This window comes from Mercenaria mercenaria, unplaced genomic scaffold, assembly GCF_021730395.1.
Source record: "Mercenaria mercenaria strain notata unplaced genomic scaffold, MADL_Memer_1 contig_3564, whole genome shotgun sequence".
Classification (NCBI taxonomy): domain Eukaryota; kingdom Metazoa; phylum Mollusca; class Bivalvia; order Venerida; family Veneridae; genus Mercenaria; species Mercenaria mercenaria.
The window spans coordinates 36,704-58,856 of NW_026461715.1; the positions used below are offsets into that span (position 1 = coordinate 36,704).

Sequence of the window (22,153 nt, forward strand, 5' to 3'; positions counted from 1 at the left end):
ACTCCAAACTGATCTGCAGTTCGCGATTCGAATTCGAACTGCAAACTGCTCTGCAGTTCGGGATTCGTATTGCGAACTGTAAACTGGGCTACAATTTACGAATCAAATTTCAAAGAGCAGTCTGATCAGCACTGTCCAGCGCATTGCGGGCAAGAATGCATTTCATAATTAGTCTGCAGTTCGCATTTCGCGTTTTCAACTGCGAACTGCAAACTGGTCCGCAGTTTGCGTTCCGAATTGCAAACTGCAATCTTGTCTGCTGATTACAATAAAAATTTCAAAGTGCAGTCTGATCAGCACTTTCTTGCGCATTTCACAGTTGGTCTATAGTTCGCAGTTTGTGTTTCGAATTGCGAACTGCAAACTGGTCTGCAGTTCGCAGTTCGCGATTCGAATTGCGAACTGCAAACTGGTCTGCAGTTCGCGATTCGAATTCGAACTGAAACTGGTCTGCAGTTCAAGATTCAAAATGAAAGTGAATTTGAAGGTTACTCTTATATTTTAAAGTAATAGGTCAGTGTTTGCTAAATATAAAATTTTGAGCCGTGCCATGAAAAAATCAACATAGTGGGTTTGCGACCAGCATGGATCCAGACCAGCTTGTGCATTCGCGCAATCAGGTCAGGTTCCATGCTGTTCGCTAATGGTTTCTCTAATTGCAGTAGGCTTTAAAAGCGAACAGCATGGATCATGACCAGACTGCGCGGATGCGCAGGCTGGTCTGGATCCATGCTGGTCGCACACCCACTATGTTGATTGTCTCATGGCACGGCTCATTAATGTTAATGGTCTGCACTTCCTCCCTCTTCATTAGAACTGCAAAGTGCCGGCAAGACTGCGGCTCCTAGTTTTCGATTCAAACTACGAACTGCAAACTGGTCTGCAGTTCGCAGTTCGCAATTCGTAGTTCATAATTCGAATTGCGAACTGCAAACTGGTCTGCAGTTCTCAGTTCGCAGTTCGCAATTCGTAGTTCATAATTCGAATCGCGAACTGCAAACTGGTCTGCAGTTCGCAGTTCACGATTCGAATTGCGAACTGCAAACTGGTCTGCAGTTCAATATTTAAAATGAAAGTATATTGGAACATTACTCTTAGGCCTAGAATTTCGTACTCAGTAAGTTTTTTGCTTAAAAGAGGTTATGATCCCTCAGCTGCAGTCACTTTATCCGAATCGAAATTGTAAACTGTAAGCTGGTCTGACTAAGCGACCTGTACCGGTTCTTCTCCTAAAAGAAGGCTTCTAAAGTGTCATGCACAAGGTATATCAAAGCACCAGTCTGTCTTTCCACAAAGAGTCTGTATCTAAATACACGATTTCTCTCCATCTGCTCTGAGGGATCCAGCTCTTCATCTGGTGAGATCGTTCGGTGTCAGATTACTTTCGCAACCAGAGTGACTGCGTTTGTGCTATGTAAAACGCCTTTAAACGGGCTTATCATGAAAAGGACTATATATAAACATGGTATAATAATAATAATTTCAAATTACTCTAATCAGAGTCATATACATTATATGTTTTGTCCTTTCGGAAAAGGGTCAGTAAATTGGTAAAAAAAAGTTCGTGGTATATTCGAAATCAGTCCATAATAAATGGTACCTAATTTACCCATTTTATTTGGGCACATTCGTGTAGAACGAGTGCTTTGATAAATCACACTTTTGCACTACTGGAATACATTCTACATGGAATGAGACAGTTTACATTTTCATACACCCCACATAGCAAGTTTTGCAGATCGAAACTGGAAGTAAATGTTTATTGTGCGGTCTAGAGCAAATATGCGCTATTTTAAGGGTAGCAGACCACAACTGGCAGGCATTTTAATAGGAATATCCAACCCCCATTTTCTTGTTATTGTCATTTGTAACAGAGCTTTTCTGAAAAGTAGTTGTAGGAAAAATTGATGTTCTCTAAAGATACGTAAAGACGGCCTGAAGTTAGCGGTTTTTAATATAATACAAAAAAGGATTAATCACTGGACATTAAACATTCTCTCTGTCATAATGTATATGCAGTTTACAATTAAAATTGTGAATAATGCATTGAACTTTGATCAGCGATCATTTGGAACTGGTAAAAAATGACATTAAAACAAAGAAAGGAGACAACTAAATTATTTGACATTTATTGTTTAATGTCCATATATTTTTTAAGAAAATTGCGAGACATATATTCAATCACTTTAGTCCCATTGGATCATTTAAACACTTTGATTGGTTACATTTTGTACAGACAAACAACACAACTCTCTTCTTACGCCCATTTAAGGTATGTTGACCAATCATGCAGGTCTTAGTGCCGAGTGCATAATTGCGACTGCGTCAAAAATATCGTCGTTCCAATTAGTTATGGACAATTTAATTCAAATTACTTATCAATGGCACAAATAGATAAAATCTCTAAAAGTATTAGACACCTGCACATATCAAAGCCCCACTTACATTAAACCAAACAAGATTTATAAAGTAATGTTTCTAAGCCAAGATCAAAGCCCAGGCTCTAGTACTGACCGTTTGCAGATTTCTGATGTCATATTTCATTATAATACCAAGACAATAAAACGGGTCTATCGATGAGCCATTCCAGTGGTACCTTTGGACATATCCGAAGGCGGCGGCAAGAATGGTGTTAAATGTTGGTATTTTATTAGCAGATGTATGTAATATGCTGGTTTTGCCAGGGACGAGATTATACGGACTTTCTTCTTTATATGACACTATCTATGAATATTTTGTCAAACACTGTCAAAATACGACTGCGTACTTTGCTTGTGTGTGGACTACTTTCGTTAATATTCGTATGACAGTAAAGTTGGTAGACAGTTGGTAGTTGGTAGTTGAACATTCGAATAATCAACTACTTACTAGTTGCCAGTTGGTTATTCAAAATGTATTAGCAAGTCCGATTACCTTTTCAAACATAATGATAAAAAGTAATTCTAATCCTTGTTTTGTTCTTTAATATTAATCTTCATTTCTTTAAATGCATTCAGCAGTCTCAAAAAGTACCTGGAGAGCCAGTTGCCAATTCGCGATATGTTACAGAACAGCCTTTTTTCAGACAGAAATGGATAAAATCATTCAATTGAACATTTAATATGTTCTTTCATATCAATATCCGACACTTTCAACGTATAGATCAGTCTTGGAAACACTCTGGAGAGCCAGTTGCCAATTCGCGTGCAAATAACCAACTGCCTACTGGTAGGCAGTTGGTTATTCGACATTTTACAGACAGTCATTGTTTTGGTCGAAAATGATAATAAATTCATTCTAATCCTTGTTTTGTTTTTTAATGTTAATATTTATTCCTTTAAATGCATTCAGCAGTCTCAAAAAGTACCAGGAGAGCCAGTTGCCAATTCGCGATATGTCAAAAGTACTAAGGGAGCCAATTGCCACTTCGCGGTATCTGTTTCAGAAAATCTTTATTTTCAGACATAAAACAGCAGAAGCATTCAATTTATGTTTTAATTTATTTTTATATATCAACATCCAACACTTTCAATATATAGATCAATCTTATGAACACTTAGGAGAGCCAGTTGCCAATTCGCATGCGAATAGCCAACTGCCTACTGGTAATTTTTTTTTGGTCGAAGATGATAAAAAATTATTCTTACCCTTGTTTTGTTCTTTAATATTAATATTTATGTCTTTAAATGGTTATTTGCACGCGAATTGGCAACTGGCTTTCCTGAGTGTTTCCAAGACCGACCTATACGTTGAAAGTGTCGGATATTGATATGAAAGTACAAAATATATGTAAAATTGAATTATTTTATGCATATGTGTCTGAAAAAAAGGCTTTTCTGAAACATATCGCAAATTGGCAACTGGCTGTCCTGGTACTTATTGAGACTGCTGAATGCATTTAAAGGAATAAATATGAACATGAAAGAACAAAACAAGGATTAGAATGAATTTCTTATCATTTTCGACCAAAACATCGACTCTCTGTAAAATGTCGAATAACAAACTGCCTACCAGTAGGCAGTTGGTTATTCGCACGCGAATCAGCAACTGGCTCTTTAAGTGTTCCCATGATTGATCTATATATTGGAAGTGTTGGATATTGATATGAAAGAGCAAAATAAATGTTAGATTCAATTATTTTATGCATATGTGTCTGAAAAGGGCTTTTCTGAAACATATCGTGAATTGGCAACTGGCTCTCCTAGTACATTTTGAGACTGCTGAATGCATTTAAAGGAATATATATTAACAGTAAAGAACAAAACAAGGATTAGAATAATTTTATTTATCATTTTCGACCAAAACAATGACTGTCTGTAAAATGCCCAATAACAAACTGTCTACCAGTAGGCAGTTGGTTATTCGCACGCGAATTGGCAATTGGCTTTCCGGAGTGTTTCCAAGACTGACCTTTACGTTGGAAGTGTTGGATATTGATATGAAAGAACAAAATATATGTAAAATTGAATTATTTTATGCATATGCGTCTGAAAAAAGGCTTTTCTGAAACATATCGCGAATTGGCAACTGGCTCTCCTGGTGCTTTTTGAGACTGCAGAATGCATTTAAAGGAATGAATATTAACATTAAAGAACAAAACAATGATAAGAGTGAACTTTTTATCATTTTCGACCAAAACAATGACTGTCTGTAAAATGTCGAATAACCAACTGCCTACCAGTAGGAACGATTAGTTATTCGCACGCGAATTGGCAACTGGCTTTCCTGAGTGTTTCCAAGACTGGCGTATACATTGAAAGTGTCGGATATTGATATGAAAAAAAAATTAATGTTAGATTGAATTATTTTATGCATTTGTGTCTGAAAAAAAGGCTTTTCTGAAACATATCGCGAATTGGCAACTGGCTCTTTTGGTGCTTTTTTGAGACTGCTGAATGCGTTTAAAGGAATAAATATTAACATTAAAGAACAAAACAAGGATTAGAATGAATTTTTTATCATTTTCAACCAAAACAATGACTGTCTGTGAAATGTCGAATAACCAACTGCTACCAGTAGGCAGTTGGTTATTCGCACGCGAATTGGCAACTTGGCTTCTGAGTGTTCCACAAGGCATGATCCTATAGTTGAAGTGCTGGATATTTATATGAAAGAATAAACTATATGTAAAATTGAAATATCTTTTGCATATGTGTCCGAAAAGGGGCTTTTCTGAAACATATCGCGAATTGGCAATTAACTGTCTCTTTGCGCTTTTTGAGACTGCTGAATGCATTTAAAGGAATAAACATTGACATTAAAGAACAACACAAGGATTAGAACGAATTTCTTATCATTGTCGACCAAAACAATGACTGTCTGTAAAATGTCGAATAACCAACTGCCTACCAGTAGGCGGTTGGTTATTCTCACGCGAATTGGCAACTGGCTCTCCTGTGTGTTTCCAAGACTGATCTATACATTGAAAGTGTCGGATATTGATATGAAAAAAAAATTAATGTTAAATTGAATTATTTTATGCATATGTGTCTGAAAAAAAGGCTTTTCTGAAACATATCATGAATTGGCAACTGGCTCTCCTGGTACTTTTTGAGACTGCTGAATGCATTTAAAGGAATAAATTTTAACAGTAAAGAACAAAACAAGGATTAGAAAGAACTTTTTATCATTTTCGACCAAAACAATGACTGTCTGTAAAATGTCGAATAACCAACTGCCTACCAGTAGGCAGTTAGTTATTCGCACGCGAACTGGCAACTGGCTCTCCAGAGTGTTTCCAAGACTGATCTTTACGTTGAAAGTATCGAATATTGATGTGAAAGAACATATTAAATGTTCAATTGAATGATTTTATCCATTTGTGTCTGAAAAAAAGGGCTTTTCTGAAACATATCGCGAATTGGCAACTGGCTCTCCAGGTACTTTTTGAGACTGCTGAATGCATTTAAAGAAATGAAGATTAATATTAAAGAACAAAACAAGGCTTAGAATTTCTTTTTATTATTAATTTTGAAAAGGTAATCGGACTTGCTAATACATTTTGAATAACCAACTGGCAGTTAGTAAGTAGTTGGTTATTCGAATGTTCAACTGCCAACTACCAACTGCCTACCAACTTTACTGTCATAATATTCGTTACTATTTATCAAATTGTTCTGTTTCAGAAAGTTAGAAATAGGTAAAGTTCACGGCAAAAATTAGCCCGTCTCAGGTGCAGTTCATCGCAAAATTAGCCTCTCTCTCTGACTGGACAATCAAATCAGGCTTCGACGCAGAAATGTCAAGCTTGCATTGACCTGTAGGTTACAATCTGAATATTTTATATGTCAGAAATAATCCAAAGTCAGGTGAGCTATAGTCAGACGTGAGATGAGCATTCTTGAGTGGGCTGACAGTGACTTGAACATTCCGGCTAGTTACTTCAATATCCGGGCAAATTCCGTCAAATGAAACAGTTCTTTGATTAATCTTACAATTAATTTTTCGTTGATTTTATTTACAAAGGGCAATATAATTTTTGTTTAGAATTGAAACGATATACACACATGTACTGTAATAGAAATCACACAACGTAAAGCTGAATTATTTTACAGGAACAACGCACTACTGCAAAAGCTGCACAAGATTTTTTTATTTTATTTTTTATATGTCAGTTCATGTGTTTTATGACCTTTTAATAAGTCCTAGATACAATAGAAATGTATTTGAGTTAAAAACATTCCATAAGAAAAAATGTTATAACATCATGACAGTAAACGAGTTGGGCTTTAAGCCATTCAAGAGTTACATTAGGCCATACTTGGCTGTAGACGACCCTTATAATGGGTGTAAATGTCTTTACATTGAAACATGTCACAATATATATCAACTGATAAAATAAAGATAAAATAATACAAAGTTTTCACAAAAAAAAAAAAAAAAAAAAAAAAAAAAAAAACACGCGCTCTGTAAAGAAATACAAACTACAATATTAAAGATATTTCAAAATATTCCTTGCCACACCGACTGGTGAATTAATTGAAGTAATCATAAGAATTCTATTTGATTTTAATTCATCGCAAAATTAGCCTCTCTCTCTGACTGGACAATCAATACAGGCTTCGACGCAGAATCGCGAACTGCGAACTGCGAACTGCAGGCCAGTTTGCAGTTCGCAATTCGAAAGGCAAACTGCGAACTGCGGACCAGTTTGCAGTTCACAATTCGAAACGCAAACTGCGAACTGTAGACCAACTGTGAAATGCATTCTTGTCTGCAATTCTAATGGAAAGGGAGGAAGTGCAGACTTTTCACATTTATGTTTAGCAAACACTTGCCTATTACTTTAAAGTATAAGAGTAACCTTCAAATTCATTTTCATTTTGAATCTTGAACTGCAGACCAGTTTGCAGTTCGCAATTCGAATCGTGAAATGCGAACTGCAGACCAGTTTGCAGTTCGCAATTCGAATTATGAACTACGAATTGCGAACTGAGAACTGCAGACCAGTTTGCTGTTAGTAATTCGAATCGAAAACTAGGAGCCGCAGACTTGCCGGAACTTTGCAGTTCTAATGAAGAGGGAGGAAGTGCAGACCATTAACATTAATGAGCCGTGCCATGAGAAAATCAACATAGTGGGTTTGCGACCAGCATGGATCCAGACCAGCTTGCGCATCCGCGCAGTCTGGTCAGGATCCATGCTGTTCACTTTTAAAGCCTACTGCAATTAGAGAAACCATTAGCGAACAGCATGGATCCTGACCAGACTGAGCGGATGCGCAAGCTGGTCTGGATCTATGCTGGTCGCAAACCCACTATGTTGATTTTCTCATGGCACGGCTCCAAATTTTATATTTAGCAAATACTGACCTACTACTTAAAAAGTATAAGAGTAACGTTCAAATATTTTTTTATTTTGAATCTTGAACCGCAGACCAGTTTGCAGTTCGCAATTCGAATCACGAACTGCGAACTGCGAACTGCAGACCAGTTTGCAGTTCGCAATTCGAAACGCGAACTGCAGACCAGTTTGCAGTTCGCAATTTGAAACACAGACTGAGAACTATAGACCAACTGTGAAATGCATTCTTGTCTGCAATGCGCAAGAAAATGCTGATCAGACTGCAATTTGAAATTTTTATTGTAATCAGCAGACAAGATTGCAGTTTGCAATTTGGAACGCGAACTGCAGACCAGTTTGCAGTTCGCAGTTGGAAACGCAAAATGCGAACTGCAGACTAATTATGAAAAGCATTCTTGTCCGCAATGCGCTGGACAGTCAAGTCAAGTCAAGTCAAGTCAAAAGTTTATGAAATGTAACAAAGGCCTCCGACCCAAAATACACTACATAATATATAGTAAGTAAATATATAAACAGTTGTGATCCCACAAAATGTATACATATACAATCGGATAAGTTAAAATAATATTCATAGGTTCAGCACACAGTCGAGTAGTAAACATAGGCTGCTGAATATCATATTTAACAGGTCAAACATTATTTAAGAGTTTCTCAAGATACAATGCTGTTAGATATAACACCTTTTCATTATCAGAGCTAAGTATGTTATAAAAACTTTGTATACTTCTGTCAGATGAATACCAATTAAGAAGATACTGATTACGGATCTCACTAAATTTCTCACATTGAAAAAAAAGCATGATATTCACATTCAACAATACTAGTGTTACTTCTATTATAACAAAATTGGCAGATACGAAGATACGAGATGCAAAAGGTGTATTGTTGTGCCTACCAGATTCAACATGCAGCTTATGGCTTGAACAACGAAATTTTGACATTGCTAGTCTGTATTTAAATGGCAAATTTATTGTAAGGTAACGTTCTGTATTTAATAAAGTTTTAAAATGTTTATAATGGTGACATCTACTTGATTCTTCAATAGACTCTTTCCAGTTTTGTTTATGACAATCTATGAGTCTTTGACGAAAAATACTAACGAAGTAGTCAATATTTCCAACATCATGTGAAACCCAAACATAACCCAAACCATACAAAAATAACAAGTGTTTGACCTGAGTAGCCCAGGAGATTCTACCTACGTTATCTAAAGATTTTAGCATAAAATAACACTGTTTAGGAAAACTAGAGTTATCCATCTGTATTAGTTAGCTGATCAGACTGAACTTTGAAATTTGAATCGTAAATTGTAGCCCAGTTTACAGTTTGCAATACGAATCCCGAACTGTAGACCAGTTTGCAGTTCGAATTCAAATCGCGAACTGCAGACCAGTTTGCAGTTAGCAATTCGAAACGCGAACTGCAGACCAGTTTGCAGTTCGCAACTGGAAACACAGCCTGCGAACTATAGACCAACTGTGAAATGCATTCTTGTCTGCAATGCGCAAGAAAGTGCTGATCAGACTGCACTTTGAAATTTTTATTGTAATCAGCAGACAAGATTGCAGTTTGCAATTCGGAACGCGAACTGCGGACCAGTTTGCAGTTCGCAGTTGGAAACGCGAAATGCAAACTGCAGACTAATTATGAAATGTATTCTTGTCCGCAATGCGCTGGACAGTGCTGATCAGACTGCACTTTGAAATTTGAATTGTAAACTGCAACCCAGTTTACAGTTCGCAATATGAATCTCAAACTGCAGACCAGTTTGCAGTCCGAATTCGAATCGCGAATTGCAGACCAGTTTGCAGTTCGCAATTCGAAACGCGAACTGCAGACCAACTGTGAAATGCATTCTTGTCTGCAATGCGCAGGACAGTGTTGATCAGACTGCACGTTGACATTTGAATCGTAAAGCGCAGACCAGCTTACAGTTTGCAATTCGAATCGCGAACTGCTAACTTCAGACCAAATGTGAAATGCATTCTTGTCTACAATTTGCCGGGCAGTGCTGATCAGACTGCACACTTTGAAATTTGAATCGTAAATTGCAGACTTGTTTGCAGTTCGCAACACGAATCGCAAACTTTAGACCAGTTTGCAGTTCGCAATTTGAAACGAGAACTGCAGACCAACTGTGAAATGCATTCTTGTCTGCAATGTGCAGGACATTGTTGATCAGACTGCACGTTGACATTTGAATCGTAAAGTGCAGACCAGTTTACAGTTCGCAATTCGAATCGCGAACTGCGAACTGCAGACCAACTTAACTAAAATGATATTTGCTGGGGTTATGTCGGCCGGTCACTACAACGACGTTTGTTTTTGTGTCGCTGCGTCTAAACAAAAAAAGCGAAATAGCACAAATCAGCCACCAGCTATTTATTTTATATTTATAACAATTGATTTCAATATGATTTTTTGGGGAGCTGATTTCTGGTAATAAAATGATTAACATTTAAGTTTCGTTACGAGTTCGTGAAAGGCCGGTGCCTGTGTGCCATGCCAATTTCCAAATGCTAAAATGTCGCGTGCATGAGATAAGATGTTGTGTGTCCAAGAAAGTTTGTCGTGCGCACGAGATAAGATATTGTGCACACCGTACAAGATATCAGGTGCTCGAGATAAGATATGGAGCGCACTAGATAAGATGTCTTGCGCACAGTATAAGATAGTGTACTCGAAAAAAGATGTCGTGCGCTCATCATAGGATGTCGTGCGCTCGAGGCAATATGTCGTGTGCCCAAGATAAGATATCGTGTACTCAAGATAAGATGTCAAGCGCACGAGATAAGATATCGTGCGAACGGTTTAAGACATCATGTACTCGAGATAAGATGTCTTGCGCACGAGGTAAGATGCCGTGTGCGCGGTAAAAGTTATCGTGTACTCGATATAAGATGTCGAGCGCACGAGATACGATGTTATGCGCTCGAAATAAGATGTCATGAGCTTGAGTTGAGATGTCAAGCGCACGAGATGAGATATCGTTCTTGGGTGTTAAGTTGTCAAGCATAAGAGATAAGATGTTGTGCGCATGAGAAATTGTAATCTTAACAAGAGATCACAGAGTTATCTTGGCGCCCACCAATGTGACATTTTTGAGTGTTACAAACTTCAAGACTTATTGACTAGCAAAAAGGTCAATTTCATTTCCGTACACAACACTGTGCATGTGGTCTAAATTCGAAAGCTGTAGCTTGAGAAATATCACTAGATCAATTTCAAGGACAAAGTTCTTTGTACACAAAACTATGCATGTGCATCAAGTTTGAAGGCTGTAGTTTGAGAAATTTGAAAGTATGTCACTAGGTCAATCTTGAGGTCAAAGTTTATTTCGGTACACAAAACTAGGCAAGTGGTCCAAATTTGAAGGCTGTAGCTCGAGAAATGTGAAAGTAGGTCACTAGGTCAAAATCAAGGTCAAATTACACTTCAGAACACAAATCTATGCATGTAGTTCAAATTTAAAGCTTGTACCTACAAAAATGTGAAAGTAGGTCACTAGATCAATGTCAAGGTCAAAGTTTGTTTCGGCACACAATCCTATGCATTTGGTCTAAATCTGAAGCCTGTAGCTATAAAAATGTGAAAGCACTAGGTCAAAGTTCATTTAGGTACACAAAACTATGCAAGTGGTCCAAATTTGAAGGCTGTAGCTCGAGAAATGTGAAAGTATGTCACTAGGTCAAAATCAAGGTCAAACTTTATTTCGGAACACAGAACTATGCATGTGGTCCAAATTTGAAGCCTGTATCTTCAAAAATGTGAAAGTAGGTTACTAGGTCAATATAAAAGTCAAAGTTTGTTTCGGTACACAAAACTATGCATGTGGTCCAAATTTGAAGGCTGTAGCTTGAGAAATGTGAAAGTAGGTCGCTAGGTCAAAATCAAGGTCAAATTTCATTTTGGAACACAAAACTATGCATGTAGTCCAAATTTGAAGCATGTGCCTTGAAAAATGTGAAAGTAGGTCACTAGGTCAATGACAAGGTCAAAGTTTTTTTTTCAGTGCACAAAAGTATGCATGTGGTTCAAATTTGAAGGCTGTAGCTACAGAAATGTAAAAGTAGGTCACTAGGTCAATGTCAAGGTCAAATTTCACTTCAGAACACAAAACTATGCATGTGGTCCAAATTTGAAGCCTCATGTCAAGGTTCATCTTGCCACTCAAAACCATACAATCATGTGGTCTAAATTTGATGGTTGTAGGTTATTGACAAGACGATTTTCAAAGTTTTTCCCTATATATCTCTATGTAAACCATGTGAGCCCCCAGTGCGGGGCCATATTTGACTCTAGGGGGATAATTTGAACAATCTTAGAGTGATCTTGGCACCCACCAAAGTGCCATTTTTGAGTGTTCCAAAAATGCAAGACTTACTGACTAGCTCAAGGTCAAATTTTCATTTCCGTACACAACACTGTGCATGTGGTCCCAATTTGAAAGCTGTAGCTTGAGAAATGTGAAAGTAGGTCACTAGATCAATTTCAAGGACAAAGTTCTTTGTACACAAAACTATGCATGTGCATCATGTTTGAAGGCTGTAGTTTGAGAAATCTGAAAGTAGGTCACTAGGTCAATCTTAAGGTCAAAGTTTATTTTGGTACACAAAACTATGCAAGTGGTCCAAATTTGAAGGCTGTAGCTTGAGAAATGTGAAAGTAGGTCACTAGGTCAATGTCAAGGTCAAATTACACTTCAGAACACAAAACTATGCATGTGGTCCAAATTTGAAGCCTGTACGTTCAAAAATGTGAAAGTAGGTCACTAGGTCAATGTCAAGGTCAAAGTTTGTTGCGGTACACAATCCTATGCATGTGGTCTAAATTTGAAGCTAATCCAAACAATATCTGATCTGATATGATTAACTAAACATGCGCTTTTGCAGCAATTCTAGAAAATATCTTATCTGATTTATTCAGATAATACTTCATAATATGTATTTCGTTTGGCCACTTTTTCAACTCTGGCACTGACGAATGTTAAAAGCAGTAATACTTAAGTAGTCACTAAATCTTGCATTCTAACAGATTTTCACTCGGCGTTAAGTATTAACTTAGCCTTACATACATTCAGCAAAGCCTCTTACCGCTATTTTACATGTACATACTTTTGACACTTTCCTCATTACATGTTGTGTATCTACCTTTGAAGCATTTTGACACAAAATCCATTCAATAAAGTATTCAATCTTCATAGGTTTTTTGATAACTGTCAAAAGATGAACCCAATTGTCTAAGGGGTCAGTACTCTAAAGATTTAGGTCACAGGAAAGTGGATGTCATTAGTTTCTAAAAGAGTCTGTTCTGTCTGTTTAGTGGGTGGACGGATAGCTCAGTGGTTTGCACACTGGCCTTCCAATCCTGAGGTCGGGGGTTCGATCCCCGGCAGCTACTCGGGAATTTTCAGAAACGCTTTTCAGTGTTTCCCACCCAACTAGAGGTGTACTGGTCAGGAACCCAGGCAATCCTTGCGTGTATCAGTGCTATACACTGGGCACGTTAAAGAACCAGGCTGTCTATTCGCAACGAGCTAGGCTAAGTGAGCCGGACAAGCCTGTATCTGATTTCTGATCTCTCTGTCGTGGGGGCTTTGTCTCACTCTGTCCCTCTGGTCAGATCGCTCTGTGTCTGTACTAGTAGAGGATAAATTATGCGCCCGGTGTGGCTGCATTTGAACTATGTAAAGCGCCTTTGAACGTGAAATTGATCATTAAAAGGGCGCTATATAAATCTGGTATAATAATAATAATATATATAATCCGGTAACAATATTCTTTAAAACAACATTATATTATAGATCACGATTTATTTTATAGTGCCGATGCTACTTCACAACATGCATTTTCTTTTTCTAAAAACATTTCAAAGATACGTAAGGGAAAAAATGTGAATAAAACTTTAGCATAGAAGGAATATTTAAAACTCTTGTCATGACACGTCTGTGGTGTCCACCTGTATATTTTTTCAAGTTTCAAAATTATTCAATTTGACGAAAACTATCTAAATAAGACTTATTTATTACATGCGGCAGACGATGACCCAATATCTCTATTCTCAATATTTTCCCAATGACTTCTTGTAAGATATTGTTCATCTATATTTAAATATTCCGCCTAAGTATTTCTTTACACCACCATACCCCTAGGTTTAAAATAGCACTAGGAAGATGAGTCATTGCTAATACCACTTAAAGTTGAACAAGAGATCACAGAATGATCTTGGCGCCCACCAATGTGTAATTTTTGAGTGTTCCAAATTTCAAGACTTATTGACTAGCTCAAGGTCAAATTTCATTTCCGTACACAACACTGTGCATGTGATCCCAATTTGAAAGCTGTAGCTTGAGAAATGTGAAAGTAGGTCACTAGATCAATTTCAAGGACAAAGTTCTTTGAACACAAAACTATGCATGTGCATCAAGTTTGAAGGCTGTAGTTTGAGAAATTTGAAAGTAGGTCACTAGATCAATCTTACAGTTTATTTCGGTACACAAAACTATGCATGTGGTCCAAATTTGAAGGCTGTAGCTTGAGAAATGTGAAAGTAGGTCGCTATGTCAAAATCAAGGTCAAATTTCACTTCAGAACACAAATCTATGCATGTGGTCCAAATTTGAAGCCTGTACCTTCAAAAATGTGAAAGTAGGTCACTAAGTCAATGTAAATGTCAAAGTTTATTTCGGTACATAAAACTTTGCATGTGGTCCAAATTTGAAGGCTGTAGCTTGAGAAATGTGAAAGTAGGTCATTGGGTCAAAATCAAGGCCAAATTTCATTTCGGAACACGAAAATATGCATGTGGTCTAAATTTAATGCCTGTACCTTCAAAAATGTGAAAGTAGGTCACTAGGTCAATGTCAAGGTCAAAGTCTTTTTCAGTGCACAAAAGTATGCATGTGGTCCAAATTTGATGGATGTAGCTACAGAAATGTGAAAGTAGGTCACTAGGTCAAAATCAAGGTCAACTCATGTCAAGGTTCATCTTGCCACTCAAAACCATACATGTGGTCCAAATTTGAATGTTGTAGGTTATTGACAAGAAGTTTTTAAAAGTTTTTCCCTATATAAGTCTATATGAACCATATGACCCCCAGGGCGGGGCCATACTTGACCCTAGGGGGATAATTTTAACAAACCTGGTAGAGAACCACTAGATGATGCTACATTACAAATATCAAAGCCCTAGGCTTTGTGGTTTGGACAAGAAGATTTTCAAAGTTTTTCCTTATATATATAAGTCTATGTAAACCATGTGACCCCCGGGGCGGCGCCATATTTGACCCTAGGGGATAATTTGAACAATCTTAGTAGAAGACCACTAGATGATGTCACATACAAAATATCAAAGCCCTAGACCCTGTGGTTTTGGACAAGAGGTTTTTCAAAGTTTTTCCCTATATAAGTCTATATAAACCATGTGACCCCCGGGGCGGAGCCATATTAGACCCCAGGGAAATAATTTCAATCATCTTGGTAGAGGACCACTAGTTGATGCTTCATACCAAATATCAAAGCCCTAGGCTTTGTGGTTTGGACAAGAAGATTTTCAAAGTTTTTCCTTATATATATATAAGTCTATGTAAACCATGTGACCCCCGGGGCGGGGCCATATTTGACCCTAGGGGATAATTTGAACAATCTTAGTAGAAGACCACTAGTTGATGTCACATACAAAATATCAAAGCCCTAGACCCTGTGGTTTTGGACAAGAGGTTTTTCAAAGTGTTTCCCTATATAAGTCTATATAAACCATGTGACCCCCGGAGCGGAGCCATATTAGACCCCAGGGAAATAATTTCAATCATCTTGGTATATGACCACTAGTTGATGCTTCATACCAAATATCAAAGCCCTAGGCTCTGTGGTTTTGGACAAGAAGATTTTCAAAGTTTTTCCCTATATAAATCTATGTAAATTATAGAAATAAACAAAGAGCCATAACTTACTAAACAATTGATGAACCAGTCTATTTTCAGGGGGACACAACTAGGGTACCAATACATCATTCTGACAAAGGTTGGTCAAAATCCCCCTGGTAGTTTCTGGGGAGATGCGATAACGAGAAATTGTTAACGGACGGACGGAAGGACGACGGACCACGGACGCAGAGTGATTTGAATAGCCCACCATCATCAGATGGTGGGCTAAAAATCCAAACGAAGGTTTAACTTTTCTCGTTCCCGGATATTCACGTACTGACTAAGTCTTTGGAAATATATATAACATTGCTTAAGGTTCTTGTAAAGTCTTGAAACCACCCCTCAGGTGAATTTTTGTTTTAGTTTTTACGCCACATATACCATGGTTTATCATATACAATATGCCAAACTATCCATAATAAGTAGAAGAAACTTTCATGACAGGTTATATTTTATTAAACAACACATTTTGTCCTATATCACATATACTTTGACTGTTCATGTTCTATTTTTAGAAGATATCAAGCTTCTTTTTCAAAAGTATTTTGTCATTACTTTTATCAATTTATTAACATATTTCTGTAGGTACTCCAGGAGTTGAAAGCGTTACAAACAATGTACATTTTAAAAAATATATAAAAGTTGCAAAATGAAAGTGACAGCTGTCAAAATGACCAAAAAAAACTGCAATATCTTAAAAAAAAAAAATCAGTTAGTTTTCATTTCCCGGAGTACCTAGGTAAATATGTTAGACACACAACAGAAACAAATATAGAGAAAAAATATGTTTGAAAAAGAAGTTTGATATTTTCTACAAAATAGAATATGGACAATCAAAGTACAGGTGTTGTAAGACAAAATACATGTTACCGAACAATGTGACCTTTACAGAAAGTATGTTCTATCCCTTCTGAACAATTCTGTATATATATGTTATGAAAATTATTGGTTTGTCAGGTAGGATTTCTTAAAATGAAAATCTACCCGAGGGGTCGTCTCAAAGGTGTTTACATGATCCTTAACTCAGATGTTAAGTCATAACTACACAGTTGACAAACCGGCCAGCTAAAACTCAAAATATATTATCATCTCTGTATTAAACCTGATTGTTATCAGTACATTCAGAAATATACCTTAAATAAAGATTTTAAAGTCATAAATCACATATAATGTAAAAATGTAAAAAAAATGAAAGAAGAAACTTTGGTCGGTGTATATTTCTTTGGTTTATTCAAAATACAAATATTTGTTCTGTAACAGTGTAGGATTTTATACTGTAAGGAAACAGATATTATATAATTTCTATATATATTAAATGGATATTCTTGTCTACCGAGATTTGAGTCAACATTAATAGAATATAAGCAATAATGTCTATTGACCAGCTAATTATTTTAGAAATCAATCAGTCAATTTGACTGATCTTTCTAGATAACCAGGTAATGGGACTAGACGAGAGAGGGACGCAAGCATTACAACCCCGTTCTGGCTTTGTTGCTGGACAGTGAGACAGGCTCAGAGGACCTGGGACGACTGATTAAATGTACAAGGACTGGCTTTTGTTCAGGTTTTTTAACGTTTTTTTATGTATAATAAAATCCAGCAATAAAGATATATCATTGTTCAAAATACACATAAAGTTAAAGGTAAAAGGTAAAGGTAAATTTTATTTACCGTCGCTTTGTGAGACAATTAACATAAGCTCTGTTGAGCTTTTGAGCGACCCTATTTTAAGAACAGTTAAAACCAATTATACCTTACCCCCAGCAATTTGCTGGTACCCATTAACAGCTGGGTCGACTGAGGCAATCGTGATAAAGTGCCTTGCCCAAGGACACACCGCAGTGGGAGAAGCCAGGATTCGAACCAGGGGCCTTCACCTCCGTAGGAAAGCGTCTTAGCCCACTGGACCACTGCGTCCACTTATAATTTATTATTTCTAAAAGCTATGTGCCTGAACGCATTTTTTTTATATTTTTGATAAAAAAAAACAGCAATTATGAAATGCAATTTTTAAAAAACTTGATTTATTAAAAATATGATAAAAACACTGTTGTATCTTATCACTTTGTTTATTTAGCCCTAATTCAATCAAGCTTTCTAAACTCGTTATAAAGGTGAGAACTGATTTGCTATAAAGGTGAGAAATATTAGAGATGGTACCTAAAAATATCAAATTCATCTTTATAGTTTTTTCAGAGTAAAATGATAGCTAAGTGCACCAATGTCCTAAATATATTTATGATTTTCGTCTTCTCCATGTCAAAAACAGAAATATTTGATATCTAAAAATGACTTTCTCAAAATGTCTGAAGCAAAATGGACAACTCTTGTATTGACCGTTTTTTTCCCCAAGATTTTAGGACTTCCCCAATTATAGTCTATATCAAAAGCTCCCACAGCTAAATAAATTCAATAGAGTATAAGCCTTATAAGGTAAGTCTACTCTACTTTCAACATTTTGAAAGAGCCTATACTGAACTTCCTTTTGTCTTTTATTAAAGTCAACTTCCAAGACTAGCCAAGAGTCTTAAACACTTGAAAAAATCCTGAGTGAAAGAGAATGACATGCTCTTTAATATAAGCTTACCAAAACCATACCAAAAATGTAAAAGAAGTTATTAAAGATTTTATATTGTAAACAAACCTCTACACCATTTTATTGTAATACCATCAATATTTTCCACTCATGAATGCACTCAATTCAGGTGATAATTGTTGATATATTTATAAATGAGAGGCCCCAACAAAAACCTTTTTTTCAAGTTGTGTAAACAGTATATGTTTTAAATTAATGTTGATATCTGAAATTATCCGATTACAACAATAGATAAAACACCATTTAGTTTGTTTAACTACGACCTGTAACGAAAATCATCAAATAGAACAGAACAGAACAGTAATTTATTGATATAACTTGAACATGTACAGTTCATCGTTATAAGAACTAAAATATACTAAACATGCATAGCAATGCGAGAGTGAACAAAACTCAGTTAAGATTCAATCAATATTATTTGCAGTGTGACCTGCCCTGAGAATCAAATGCATAAAAGCAGAATTTGTTTGTTTGTTTGTTTTGGGTTTAACGCCGTTTTCAACAGTATTTCAGTCATGTAACGGCGGGCAGTTAACCTAACCAGTGTTCCTGGATTCTATACCAGTACAAACCTGTTCTCCGCAAGTAACTGCCAACTTCCCCACATGAATTATCAGAGGTGGAGGACAAATGATTTCAGACACAATGTCGTTTATCAAATAGTCACGGAGAACATACGCCCCGCCCGAGAATCGAACTCGCGACCCAGCGGTCCGTAGACCAACGCTCTTACTTACTGAGCTAAGCGGGCGGGGTGCAGAATTTGCAAATAATATTCCCTCAAGGGTAATCTTTTTAGCGATTGTACAATATGAGATACTATATAAAGGATACAATGTGCACATTTATAGAATGTTAAAAGCGCGCAAAACAATACTGTCTGTGACTTCGTACCGATGTACTTCTTGTATGTGTAGGTTACTAACCGAGTAGGAGGTGTTCATGAATTGAAAATACCCGCGCTCGTGCGAATCGTGGCACCGAGGTGTTACCGCACGAGCGCGGGTATTTTGAATTCATGAACACCGATCTAAGATGTAAGTAACTGACTTACACAACGTCATTTTCATTTTTTTTTATTTTAGTTTTTATCAATTAATTTATTTAAAGGTATTTCCTTCTCCACGTCAGAGAAAAATTATCGCGGGAATTACTTCAACTTCAGCAGGTAAATTAAAATTCGTAAAATTATATTAAAAAAGTTTATGAAAGTTCTAATTCGTCAGTGTAAATGCAATTTGTTAGCCGATATTTATTTATTTATTTATTTTTTTTTTTTTTGGGGGGGTGGAGGGAAGGGGTTGATGTTTTCTTTGTTTCATTTAACAGAAAAACAAACAATGCACCAGTATGGTCTCTGAAACATCAATATTTCACTTTCTGAAGTTCTGAGTAATCTCCATATGCTTTTTCAGCATTTATTCGTTTTTCAAGGAAAGCAAATGATCGTGCTAGTTCCCTCCAGAGAATGTTTAAATTGAGAATTGCTTAAAATACATTGCATAGAGTCAATACCTGTCAGTTACCTTAACATGTAGTAATTACAACCACTACCTTAAAACACTGTAATTATATTTGACGACAATGCATTTTTGTGTTAGCAAGTTAACTTTTTTTGTTATTTTTCATTGTTGGATATATACATTTTACATTTTGAGATATAAATGTTGTGTAAACCAATGTATCACCATTGAGAACAATAAATAAAGAACTTTGGCTAAAAATCAAAACTTAATAACATTTCTTAATGTCGTTAATTTTCTTCTAAGGAATGTATGCATTATTCTATATAATCTTCATGCATTACTAAACTTTCTATCAGGGCCTCACTACAACTTACAAAATAACTGTCAGTGTAAGTCACGAGAAAAGCGTGCATTTTGTGTATTGAATACAAAGGGATTTACACAAGGTATGTAGGTCATATTTTGTCTGCCTGATAAGTTGTTTGAAAAAGGACCTATCTGATTTTTTTTCACTTTTGATCAATGTTTAAGGTTTAGCAGTATATCACAAAACAACAGATTTTTAAGTAAATGAACAGCATCTTGACAAACAACTTATCTGTCCAATACATGTTTTACTGTTCTGTCCCATAGAGTTGGATACTTAAAATATTCTTAATGAGTTGTCCCCCTTTAAATAAGAATGCCATTTGTAAAGAAATAAATGTAAACAATTGTCAAAAACGATGTTTTACCTAGTTATGTAAAGTTTAAACACTCGCACAATGTTGCAAATGCATCAAAACGAAGACATGTAAGAGCTTTTAAAAAATGGTGAGTTTTTAAAGCCGCTGAACTGTCCAGAAGTATGGCCCCTTCATGCAGTCCCTTTCCGGAATTCAATACATAAATCAGTAAATTGACAATGGTTTTGTAGAATAATATAAATGTTTTATATGCTGTTAAATTTTCATGTAAAACAATGCTTTCTTTCTATGATTTGATGACGTTCGAACTTTTTTCTCCGAAACATGGACCTATACCTTAATGTTGGCTTCAGTTTATTGATCAATTCAGTGTTGTACCCCTTTGATTTATTTGGGTAGGTACCATCTCTATAAATATATAACCTGCAATTTATTTACTTCACAGTAGCTATACAGTAGCTTATTATGATAAACAGAAGCAAGTCTATCAATCGTCCAGTCTTGTATATTGGCTCTTACCGCCAATATGCAGACCATAGGCCACATACCTTGCATACCAGAATGTGTCTTTAAAGGCAAAGAAAATCTGTCAATTGAAACATACCCTCGCAGTGAAACACTTTCTGAATTGAATATTATCCAAAAATAGATAAACAGAAGTGTAATGAATGTTACCTAAGCTATGTTTGTCTATTCCCGTTGATTGAGACAACAAACCTTCCAATCCATGGTCTAGTTGTTTTATAAATGTCTTCAGGTATTGTCCAATTTATTTGACCTGTCAAAAAATGGACCCGTCTTTCATTATATTCTCTTCGAGCCTATAATTATAAGATTAACATGAAAGCCGGGAACATGTTTTGACAGGTCAATTAAATAGTACAATAGTCACATATTCACAACACTTAAATATTTTCCTTATGTAAACAGGTAAGCACACTTTGTGTGCATAGAAGTTTATGAATACGAATTTCTCATGTTTTTTTTGTTTTTTTTTACAAAAATTATAAACATTTTTCTAGTATTAATCTATTACTTGTTTCAGTAAAATAATTATAGCATTGGTAAAACACTTACCAACATCGTTAATACTCCCAGGCTTAAAATCACAAATAAACTGTTATTAGATTGTTACCGTGTTTATACTATTCGACCAAGAAGCCAACACATCCACTGGACTATACCTTACTTAGAGTTTCTCATACGATAAGGACATATTTCTATCTGTTATAAGTATACATCCGTTTGGGGATACACCGTGGTTATTTATAGTTTGTTGATAAAATGACGTCACTGTGAAAAATTGTCGGTGGATAAGTACTCTGTTTAAAAAGACTTTCCTACAGGGGCTCGTGTTATATGTCTTTCTCAGTACAAAACTATATGACAGAATTACTTTAAATATGATTTACGCCAATACCAAACATTTCCATTTATTATATGACTCCAAAAACATAACATGCACGTGTCGAAATTGAGCTTAAGTTTTCAGTTGAACGGAGTGTTCTTTTTCAAATTTAGTTATCGCTTTTAAACGATCTCTTTTGAATGACATGATTTTTTATGGATAGCATGCTATAATGTTTGGGACATCCTTCATAATATTGCACACATAAAGTTTAATATAGTTCCATGTATTTATAGTTCAGTTGTTATAGATTTATTTCGACCGAGGCAGTGAAGAAATATACTTTTT

At 36.1% G+C, this 22,153-nt stretch overlaps 1 protein-coding gene across 1 annotated transcript in view; it reads right to left on the reverse strand.

Annotated features, from left to right (window-relative positions):
- LOC128553181 (uncharacterized) overlaps window positions 1–21,663 on the reverse strand; it is a 45,768-nt gene extending 24,105 nt beyond the window's left edge. Inside the window, exon 1 of the mRNA XM_053534299.1 lies at window positions 21,535–21,663. The gene's annotated coding sequence lies outside the window, so the exon portion shown is untranslated. The remainder of the gene's footprint in view (window positions 1–21,534) is intronic.
- Window positions 21,664–22,153: the final 490 nt, after the last annotated feature.